This window comes from Corythoichthys intestinalis, chromosome 21 (genome assembly GCF_030265065.1).
Source record: "Corythoichthys intestinalis isolate RoL2023-P3 chromosome 21, ASM3026506v1, whole genome shotgun sequence".
Taxonomy (NCBI): domain Eukaryota; kingdom Metazoa; phylum Chordata; class Actinopteri; order Syngnathiformes; family Syngnathidae; genus Corythoichthys; species Corythoichthys intestinalis.
In genome coordinates this window covers 7,765,473-7,777,205 of record NC_080415.1, presented here as the reverse complement: position 1 = coordinate 7,777,205, position 11,733 = coordinate 7,765,473, and the positions used below count along the sequence as shown (strand labels likewise).

Genomic DNA, 11,733 nt, shown 5'->3' with positions numbered 1-11,733 from the left:
TGCACACAACTGCATGCCGCTCTCTCACTGTTTACGTCTTCGCCGTGTCGTTAAGCATTTATGCCATATTCGTGTTGAACGTGTATGTTTACGATGTTACTTGTTTATTTAGCATCTGTGGATAACATTGAGACTCCAACTGAATGTAAAAGAGGGCTTATTCACCGCCACAAAAGCTTTGGGAGAAAAATATTTTATGGGTGAAAAATTTGGCAGAACACCGGTGGTGGCTCTGTTGTACAATTAGCGTCTTTAGTGGGGCAAATTAACACTCTGCTCACCATTTTGGCGGTGCTCTCTGGAATTTCATGGTCCACATTTTCAATCCTTGGTTCTTGCTCAGTAGTTGTTGTCGCTTTTGAAAGCCTATGTTTTTTAAAAATTATGTATATCCATCTTGCCTCTTCGGTCCTCAGGTTGTTTTGGCTAAGCAAAGCAAATGACTGTCTAAGGTGCTAGTCACATGATCTGTTCGAAAAATAATTTTGACACATTATAAAAATATTTTTTTAATTCATTTTTGTTGTTTGTTTTATTGCTTTACAACTTTAATAGACAATATTTTACTGGAAAACTCTTAATTTTAAAATCATATATAGGAAAGTCATTTACATGCAATGACACTTTTCGGCCACCAGGAGGGGCCATGCCTCTCAGACCCCCCCTTAAACTCCGCGAATGAACAAGAGCGTGTTTTGAGCTGGTACAGGATCATTTCTACTAAGATTAAAGTGCAAACGGAAAGCTCGTTGTGTTGCCGTTACAGATTCGTTTGTGCTGTTAACGTTTCCACAATGAAAGCACGATGCTCACCAGTCCAGTTCACGGCATCAACTGACAACCAAACGAGAAACAATGGCATAAAGAAACAAAGCAAAATGGTACTATATGAGAAAATGGCATTACTGTATATGCCCTTTTCAAAAATAACACTTCTTTATTTCTTTACTTTATTTGCCTTTTATTAAACATACAAATATGTCAGATTTTGCCTGACACTGTATAACCAAACCAAAATATATGTTTCTGTAAAAAAAGTAGCTTTTTTTTTGGTTTGTTTTTTAGCCTTCAGTATTAATTTTTTTTTAAATGGGACATCCCTTGTTGATAGCCAATTCATCTCTGCTCATGCTCATCAACTTCCATCTCTCCTTCACCTCTGTAGAGCCTCTCACTCAAATCGCATTTACATGTCATTGTATTCATAACCAGTAAGCTAAAAGACGGCAGCTAATCTGCTACTTCAATTTGCTAACAGAGTAGTTTACCGCAGTTAACTTCGCGATACGTAAAGCGTAAAGTTAACCATTTAAGTTCAAAATTCATGGGAATTGGTGACCAAACAAACATCAACACAGAGGTTCAACCGGACAACAAGGATGGGCAGTTTATCTGGCACCAACCTGTAAAGCGTCATTTGCACCGTCGACTGTATGATTGGCAGTTTGTCACACGCGCCATAATATTGATCCTGCGTTCAAATGTTGTTGGAGTAATCGAAAAAATGTTTCTCTGGACATGGTGTCTATATAAATCGCCAAAAAGTCACTCAACAACGAGCCAAAACTTGCCTGGGGTTGGCCGATCGGTGAAGGCAATCACCCCCACCGCTGTGTGTGACATGAGTGTGATTTTTTGTGTTTGAAAGGTGAGGATGAGACTTGTAAGAGCCGCTTGGTTCAGGTTAGCATGTAGCGTAGCTCTCACGCCTCCTGTTTCGTTTACGCTCCTTCCTCCGTCTCCGGGTCCAGCAAGGAAATGACAAGAGCCGGTGGCATAAAATACCATTCAAGAGGTTTAGGAAGTTAGCATTGTTGTACTGATTAAATGCATTTTTAATATTTCATATTCCATTTAGCACAAGACTGTTATTTGTCATGACCATTTAATAATTATAGTAATCAGAGAAAAAAAATACTTAGAATATCCTGTAAAAATATTGGAGTAGAGAGATAAAAAAATAATATATTGTGTTGCCTAGGCAGTCTGCTCTAGCCTCGTGTTTGTTGTCTCTATCGCCTTTTTCTCGTTCTGAATCTTGCTCCTCCTCCAAACACGACTCAAACATACTGTATATGGCTTTATGTCATATACTTCCTCTGGATAGACAATATCTTTCAAAAAAATCATCACTCGAACTGGAATCGCTGAAAAACGCTTCCTCGTCCACTGGGCTCAATGCTAAATCCGCTGAAATCGCTCATTCATTACGTCATCACCAAGATGAAAATGAAAGGAGGAGATAAACGGCAGATTTAGGCTCCGTCTACACTAGGACGAATAATGGCCTTAAACGTGTAATTAGTTAGACGACACAGCATGTCGCCATTTTTTTTTTTTGGCGGCATGACGGCATTGTAAACAATGGAGGCGGTTGATCAAGACGAGGGATTCCTGCTCTTTTCATTTCCACACATTTTTCTTCAACCTTCAAACTACGTCGCACGTCGCAATAATATTCTTAAATTCAGTCCCCATTTGTGGTCCTACCATTGCAGATTATGCGGAGATGAGCGTTTTCTTACAGAGCTTATCTCCTGCGTGACGTTACCGATCAGCCAGGTGCGGGGCTTGCCCCTCCCAACTCAATGCCTACTGAACATTAGTATATAAAAATGCGTAGAGGAAAATGAAACCCCGAAAAGTTACCTGCGTGGCACCCAGTCAAAGAGGCCCGTGATCAGTTTTTTTTCATGACATTTCTGCTTGTCAAAACTGTCGCCAATACCAGGATCGCCATTGTTATGCACAAGCACTCCTGGTTGCGGCTTCCAGGCAATATACGCAGCGCCACGCCATATGATCGTATAACCCCTATCAAAAGGTACTCACTCAAACATTTTATTATGTAGAACAGACTCAGATAAAAAGCTTGAAAAAAACAATGAACATAAACACAGGAACATAACAGTCCATATTTGTAATTATATAAGCTGTGCACCATAGGCGGAGTTTGACTTTTAGGGGAGGGGGGGCACAACATGTTGATGACCCAAATACGCAAAGTCAGCAATAAAATTAACTTACAAGAATATTTCAAATAATAAGTTGACAATGAGCGTTTTTTGTTTCCCATCATTCTTGAAGGGAATTCTAAATCAGGCTGCTTAGGCAATACTTTTCGCCAAGATCGTCATCCATTGAATATGGTACGCCCTCCGGTGTCGTGCTTATGTAGTTACCCCAGCCAAAAATTGTATCCCCTGGGTGGAACCATACGAAGGTAGATTTGTGTCTTTATTATTCAGTAAAAAAAAGTTGCTTTAATTCAAGAAAAAATTAAATCATAGAAACAAGTTTTTGAATGCGAAAAAATATTTGAGGTTGAAAAATTTGCATATGAACACTTAATTTTAATTTTTCATTGAAAAAGTTTCCTTTGATTGAAGCGATTTTTTTGTGTTTGGGCCATATTATGATTAGGACATTTGGATGTAAATCTTTCAATCCCCTAAAAAGTTGCTTCAATCAAAAAAAAAAACAAAAAAACTTTTCAATCAAAGGAAAAAAATCATTTTTGAATTTTTTTCCCTCTATTTTCAACAATATATATATATATATATATATATATATATATATATATATATATATATATATATATATATATATATATATAACATTATATGCAAAGCAAATGACTGTCTGAGGTGCTCGAAAATTTTTTGGGACCCATTATAAAAATGTTTTTTTGTTCATTTCATTCATTTTTGTTGCAGTTTTATTGCTTTACAATATATATATATATATATATTAGGGCTGTCAAACGATTAAAAATTTTAATCGAGTTAATTACAGCTTAAAAATTAATTAATCGTAATTAATCGCAATTAATCGCAAGTCATACAATCTATAAAATTTGCCATATTTTTCTTTAATTATATATATATATTCTGTAAAATAAATTGTTGGAATGGAAAGATAAGACACAAGATGGATATATACATTCAACATACGGTACATAAGGACTGTAGTGGGCATTTCACTCTACTGTCATTTAAATCTGTCTATGCTGTCCTCACTCCGAAGCGTCTACTTTTTCCAAAGCTAGTGAACGACGCCTTAATAATCAGACTTCTTCCTTTTTCATCTGATTTACTAATAAAACGGCCTCAAACCATTGTCCTCTTTAGACCGTCGTAAAACTACCAAAAAAAAGTACACAAGCATTGCATTAGCAACAACGTTAGCTTAGCACGCTATACAGGTTCACTAAACATAAACAAAAAGCGTCTCATACAAAAAATATAACATTTCGCTTACTAACATAATATGTACATTCTTTACAACAACCATACTTAAGGACAAATCTTGTCCAAGGATCATATAAGCATAACATTACAACGTAGGCGTCAGCCCGAGACGTCGTGCAGCCATATTGAACTGGCAAGAAAACAATGAACCATGTCGCAAAGCGACCACAAGAGTTCGCTGTTGGACAGCACAAAAAGCCTTGCTGTAAAACTTACCAAAAGGCAGAAGAATACTGTCTGAGCAGGACATGTGCGTTAATTGCGTCAAATATTTTAACGTGATTAATTTAAAAGATTAATTACCGCGCGTTAACGCGATAATTTTGACAGCCCTAATTTTATATATATATATATATATATATATATATATATATATGTATGTATATTTATATAAGAAAGTCAATTACATGCAATGACACTTTTCGATACACCAGGGGGTGGCCTGGCACCCCTGCCCCCCCCTTAAAATCCGCTTAAGCTGCGCACAGACTATTTTTCATTGTGTCAAAGTGTCATTTCGTCAGTGTTCTCCCATGAAAAGAATACTTAAATATATGCAGAAATTCGAGGGGTGTACTCACTTTTGTGATACACTGTACAAAGATATTATCTAAAGAAACTAAACAAATTATGTTTTGTACTACGCAACATCTTCTATAGGACGGGTGGCAAAATAATGTTTTTACGATTGTTTAAATGGCTACACAGCGACAAAATAATCAAGATGGACAAGGATATTGTCAAACGAAAAAAAAGGTATAATATTTTGTAATAATTATTAAATAAGTTAAACTCGGGTGCAAAAATATGTTATGGGGACAGCCCTGCTTTAAACTCAATTTGAAGTATTGTAATATAATATATTTTTTTCACGCATCTCCAAATACACATGCTCTCTTCCTAACTCTCCTCCCTCTCTGGTACTGATGAGAGAGGTAAACAGAGCTGCTTCAGTTCCTGAACTGTTGCGGCGTTCAGCGTCGCACCCCCCTTTCACACACACATTCACGCACTCGTGCATGCACACTCACGCATTGCAGACGGCACCACTTAACTGTGCAGGACAGTTGTGTACTCGCAGCTGCCAGCGCCGACTGAGCGAGAGGAGAAGAAAAAGGCAAATAGTTGATTTTCATCCCGAAAAGAAGACGAGAGGAGTGCGGTTCACCCGTATCTAGCGCGCAGCCGACGATGGAGAAGACATGAAAAGAAGAGAAAGGAAGAGCTCGGGGGGAAGATGCTGCTGAGTAAAGTTTGCACGTGTTTCTAGAGGGAATTTCTGACCTTTGGACTTTTGGAGAGAGGATCGCAGAAAACAACACTGAGAGAAAAGGTGAGAGATTTAGAGTTTCTGCACTTGCGTCTCTGCTTATATGACTATTGGTGTTCGATTTATAGATAGGACAGTAAATTGGATTTGTGGGAAAAGTACTGTATTTTAAAGACTATAAGTCGCCCCAGTCAAGAATGCACAATGAAGAGGGAAAAAACATTTCTAAGTCACTCTGGAGTAAAATCGCATTTTTGGTTGCAATTTATAATTTAAAAAAACCAGGAACAAACATTGTACGATAAAGAAATCATAGTAAAACAGGGATTATCAGTTTTTTGGATGGAAAAAACAACAAACTAAACAAGAGAGTTTTGGCTGAGTGAAAAAAAAAACAAAAAGAGCATAAGCCGCACCTGAGTATAAGTCGCAGCCCTAGCCGAATTACATATATATATATATATATATATATATATATAAATATATACGTACATATATACAGGGTGACCCAAAAAGATGCGTACCCATGAAAATTTCAATTGTGACTTTGATTAAAAAGCTATTTATTTCAAATTACAACCACACATTATTCAGTTTATGGAAGACCATTCACCAGAGTTTCAGCTATTTCTGTCAATTTTTAGTCAATTTATGGCTTTCCCAAGATGTGTTCCAAATGTCCACCATTCCGTTGCAAGCAAACCTGTACTCGTCTGACAAAGTTGTCAATCACTTTTACACACTCCTCTTTCGGGATGGCTCTTATTTTTGCTGTGATGGCAGTTTTCAGTTCCTCAATTGTTTGTGGATTTCCCTGGTATACATTGTCTTTGAGGAAACCCCACAGATAAAAATCTGGGGGGTTAAAATCTGGTGAGTGCGGGGCCCATTCCACATCGCATCTTCTGCTTATGAGTCTCTCTTCGAACCTCTGCCTCAACCAAGCAATGGTTTCGTTGGCTGTATGAGGTGGTGCCCCGTCTTGCTGAAATCATTGTGAAGCTCTCACAACCCTTCCCAACCCGAAAGAGGAGTGTGTAAAAGTGATTGACAACTTTGTCAGACGAGTACAGGTTTGCTTGCAACGGAATGGTGGACATTTGGAACACATCTTGGGAAAGCCATAAATTGACTAAAAATTGACAGAAATAGCTGAAACTCTGGTGAATGGTCTTCCATAAACTGAATAATGTGTGGTTGTAATTTGAAATAAATAGCTTTTTAATCAAAGTCACAATTGAAATTTTCATGGGTACGCATCTTTTTGGGTCACCCTGTATATGTATATATATATATATATATATATAAAGAAATTGCGATTAATGCTGCCTTCACATGGTCAAGGAAAAATTATCTTTATCACTTAACAATTGGTAATTAATTAAGTACATCATGTTCATGAGCTTTTCTTGTCATAGCAAAAACAAAAAACAAAAAAAACATTGCACACAAGGACTTCATTCTGGTTTGTGGCATGTTTTTTTTTTTTTTTTTTTTTTTTAAACCTGTTAATTCCCTTACTACAAGATAATATATCAAAATGCAAACAGGAAAGTTTTGTTTGTAACTGAACATTTTAGCAAACAAAAGTATAAGAGTTTTATAAATGTGTTGACTATGTTATTATGCTGGTGTCAAAAAAACACACAAGTAGGTCCAGCTGCGGCCCACGGTACTCACAGGGGAGGCGTTCGGCAGATAACGAATGTTTGATCTGATTGGTCTGTGAAAGAAGTAGGTGTGGTTTGCGGATGACAATGCTTGTCTTGATTGCAAGTTGAAAGCTAGGTATAAGAGCTCAAGCTGATCAGAAGAGGTCGCTCTTCAGGGAAGACACAAAACCATTCCTCCAGCATCTAATTGTAGAACTAGATATGGTAATCCTTCAAAGCAGTGGTTCTTAACCTTATTAAAGGTATCAAACACCACAAGTTTCACGTGTATAGTCACTGAACCCTTTGGAATTTAACCCAACACTGCCTGTAGATCTGTTCTACTTTTACTATACCAAGTGTCAACCTAGCACTGAGCAAACCAGTTTCTCCTCCCATTAGCTAGCAGTTGAAAGAAATTGAATAAAGCCTTTAAATCGGGGACAAACCTGTCCAAAACCTAGTCTTAAATGACACTTTACCTTTAGTCTGAGCATGAAAATGGGATCCTGTGTATTCTTAACCTCCGCCGAACCCCTTAGACTTATTCACCGAACCCCTGGGGTTCGATCGAACCCAGGTTAAGAACCACTGCCTTAAAGTCATATAGTTAATTTCGATTGGTTTATATATCCATCCATCCATCATAAACATATCTATTCATTCCTATATATAATGGTTGGGATCGTTGAAAGGAGGGGGACAGATGACGACCGCTTGATCTGATTGGTCGTTGAAAGCAGGCGTGGTTGGTGAATGACGAGCGCTTGATCTGTTTGGTTGTTGAAAGCAGGGAGTGCGGTTGGCTTCTACTGTGGGCCGCAGTTGGACCCCTTTCAAAAAACATCAAAGTTCACAGTAAATCTTCCTTAAAAAGCTTTTTGTTTGCACTCCATTTTGAAAAGTAAAAGGTCGTCACATCTTGCAAACTCGGGTATCATAATAAAATCCTAGTTCTCCAGTAGAATCCAGAGGGCGTTCACATTCAATTTTCTACTCGACAAGTGGTATTAACTAGAGATGTGCCGATCGATCGGGTCCAATCATGTCATTTTCAAAGTATCGGAATCGGCAAAAAAATATCGGCCATGCCTTTTTTTAATATATCTTTTTTAATTAAATTGTTTTCTAATTGTATTTAACGTTACAGACATAATATGTTACACTCATCCAGAGTCTTTAGTTTAGGCTTAAGGTAGGGTTATCAAATTTATCCCGATAACGGCGGTAATTAATTAAAAAAAAAAAAGTATCACGTTAAATATTTAACGCAATTAATGCATGCATTGCACGACCCACTCACGCATTGTCGCGCTCAATCTGTAATTGCGCCGTTTTACCCATATAATGAGATAAAAGGCAGCGTAAAATGAGTAGAGTGAATTCTGGCAGCCTTTGGAGCCTTTTTTTAATAGGCTAAAGTCTTACATCCCCTCTCCTTAGGATTTGAAAATATCATGGGAAGCAATGTGGGGAAGCAAGGTTGCAATTAATATTTTTCTTAACACCTTATGTTATTTCCCATGTACGTTTTTTTCAAAAGGGTGTACTCACTTTTGTTGCCAGGGGTTTAGATTAGGGCTGCCAAACGATTAAAATTTTTAATCGAGTTAATTACAGCTTAAAAATTAATTAATCGTAATTAATCCCAATTCAAACCATCTATGAAATATGCCATATTTTTCTGTAAATTATTGTTGGAATGGAAAGATAAGACACAAGACGGATATATGCATTCAACATACGGTACATAAGTACTGTATTTGTTTATTATAACAATAAATCAACAACATGGCATTAACATTATTAACATTCTGTAAAAGCGATCCATGGATAGAAAGACTTGTAGTTCTTAAAAGATAAATGTTAGTACAAGTTATAGAAATTTTATATTAAAACCTCTCATAATGTTTTTGTTTTATTAAAATATGTAAAATCTTCAATCAAAAAATAAACTAGTAGCTCGCCATTGTTGATGTTAATAATTACACCATGCTCACTCATTGTGCTGAACGCATAAAATCATTTGGGCCCAAGCGCCAGCAGAGGGCGCCAAACACCAAAAAACAAGTAACAAGCAGACATTACACTGCTGTCATTTTAATCTGTTTGAGCGGGGCATGTGCGTTGATTGCGTCAAATATTTTAACGTGATTGATTTTAAAAATTAATTACCGCCTTTAACACGATAATTTTGACAGCCCTAGTTTAGATATTAATTAAGATAGAATTAATATTAGTCTAATATATAAGCTGCACACAGACTACTTTTCATTGTGTCAGTGTCATTTGGTCAGTGTTGTCCCATGAAAAGATATACCGTATTGGCCAGAATATAAAACAGTGTTTTTTGCATTGAAATAAGATTGAAAAAGATATTTTATATTCGCGGTGTAGACATAATACCCATTCACGACGCTAGATGACGCCAGATATCATTGAAGCGATATTCTGTCATGAGAGATCTCAGCTACTCTCCCCATTCACGACGCTAGATGGCGCCAGATATCATTGAAGCGACGTTCTGTCATGACAGATCTCAGCTACTAGTTTAACCAGTTTGCATTATTTTATTGCAATGTTTTTCCTTATTCAGATTTGTTTCAAGACTACAGTTACAGTTAGACCTTACTTTGATGGTTAATGCAGTTATTGCAATTTTGTTGTTTTATCACAATACATTGGTTTATTTACATTTCAAAAACCAGAAGCCATTCATTTACGAATGTGATTGCACTTTAGTTTACATATTTAAATGTTCAGATATTAAGATTTGAATGAGGCAAAATAACATGATTTTTTCTCAGATATATTGTTATAATCATTTGTTTCAGATGTACTGTAATTATTTTCTGTATAAAAATGAATTTGGTGTTCAAAAAGTCTTTCTTCAAACTTGAGTCTTGAAAAAGAGGGGCTCGTCTTATAATCAGGGCCGTCTTATATTCGGGCCAATACGGTACTTAAATATCCGCAGAAATGCGAGGAGTGTACTCGCTTTTGTGATACACTGTAATCATGAGTAGACGTCTGTCGATGGCAGCCAAATAGCAAAGTAATGGAGAGTACTTATACATTGCAATTATCTACCGTAATTTTCGGTCTATTAGCCGCTACTTTTTTCCTACATTTTGAATCCTGCAGTTTATAGTCCAGTGCGGTTTATGCGTTGATTTATTTGGGTTAATAGATAACACTTTATTTGACAGCGGCATCATAAGACTGTCATAAGATCGTCATAATTATGACATGACACTATCATGGGTATTCATGAATGCTTATGACGTCATAAAGTGTCATCCGGCAAATTATGTCACTAACTCCATTTAGGTCCAGCTCGAATCTTTTACATCCATTCAAAAGTGAGATAATTTGCCACATAACACTAAATGACATGTGTTATAAGCATTAATTAATGCTCATGACAGTGTCATGTCATATGCCGCCAAAGCGCCACTGTCAAATAAAGTGTTACCAAGTACCATAGCTAGCAGTTAACGAAACAACTGGATCAGTAATTGAAGAAATAATTAGCTCAGAACATAATTTTATTATTATTTATTTTTTTTTAAACTGTCCTGTTCAGCTGTTTCACACGGAGAATGGAAGTCTAAGTGCCCGGATAGTCTGAACAGTTTTAATGTTTCACATTGAGAGTCTGATGTACTCCCATTGTGATCACTCAACATACCTCGTTTATTATGACAAAGCAGCGAACAGGAAGGGGTTATGGGAGAACAGAAGAAAAGAAACACAAGAGAAGAAAGAAAACCACAAACTACAACAAGAAATACATTAAACATCTAGACCAATTACTAATATGTTGGTGCTATCGTCAGCTAGATGTATTCCTGGTTGACACCATGTGGGGGCCTGTAGACCAGGGAAAAAGGGGGACTGGGGTGGGGAGTCTATAAGCTAAATGATTGAAAGGGGTAGAGTGTACACAAATCAGCTCTGTGAACTAGAACCCAGTAATCGTGTGAATCCCTTGTGTGTGTAAGTGCGTCGGCAACCGACCCTACCCAGCCCATGAACAGAGCATACATTTTGATTGTTATTTACTTCTGTAGCACTGCAATGCATGCTGAAAGCATGTTGGGCAACAGCAGTGTTGACAGCAGGTGGCAGCAGAGGTTGACTAGCTCCCCTCAGGGAGCAGTGTTGGTCAAATTAAGCTTCTTGAAGCAATGACGCTTTCTTATGCCAGGCGTATGATGCCGCTGTCAAATGAAGTGTTATCAGTCAAGCCCGTCGATAGGGGGGGCAACCAGGTATGTTGTCCCACGCCTCAGGACCATAGGGGCCCCTGAATGACTCCTAATTTATTTTACTTTACATTCACATATTTCTTTTTCATTTCAATCATTGTCTGATTAAATATTATGTTCTACTCGATATATATATTTAAAAACTTTAACAGATTACAGTATTTCAAATATATTTTTTTCCCCTTTTTTTGCACAACGCTCCCCACCCCCGCCCCGTCTTAGCAGAGAATGGTTTGACCCCGCTCTGGCGCACTCAAGTGCTACGCATTTTCTTGTCTTTGCCAGTGACT

The 11,733-nt window shown here is 37.3% G+C and overlaps 1 protein-coding gene across 1 annotated transcript in view; it reads left to right on the top strand.

Moving 5' to 3' along the window:
• Nucleotides 1–5,228: 5,228 nt before the first annotated feature.
• Nucleotides 5,229–11,733, top strand: part of shisa8b (shisa family member 8b) — a 111,933-nt gene continuing 105,428 nt past the window's right edge. The window contains exon 1 of the mRNA XM_057826666.1: nucleotides 5,229–5,583. The gene's annotated coding sequence lies outside the window, so the exon portion shown is untranslated. The remainder of the gene's footprint in view (nucleotides 5,584–11,733) is intronic.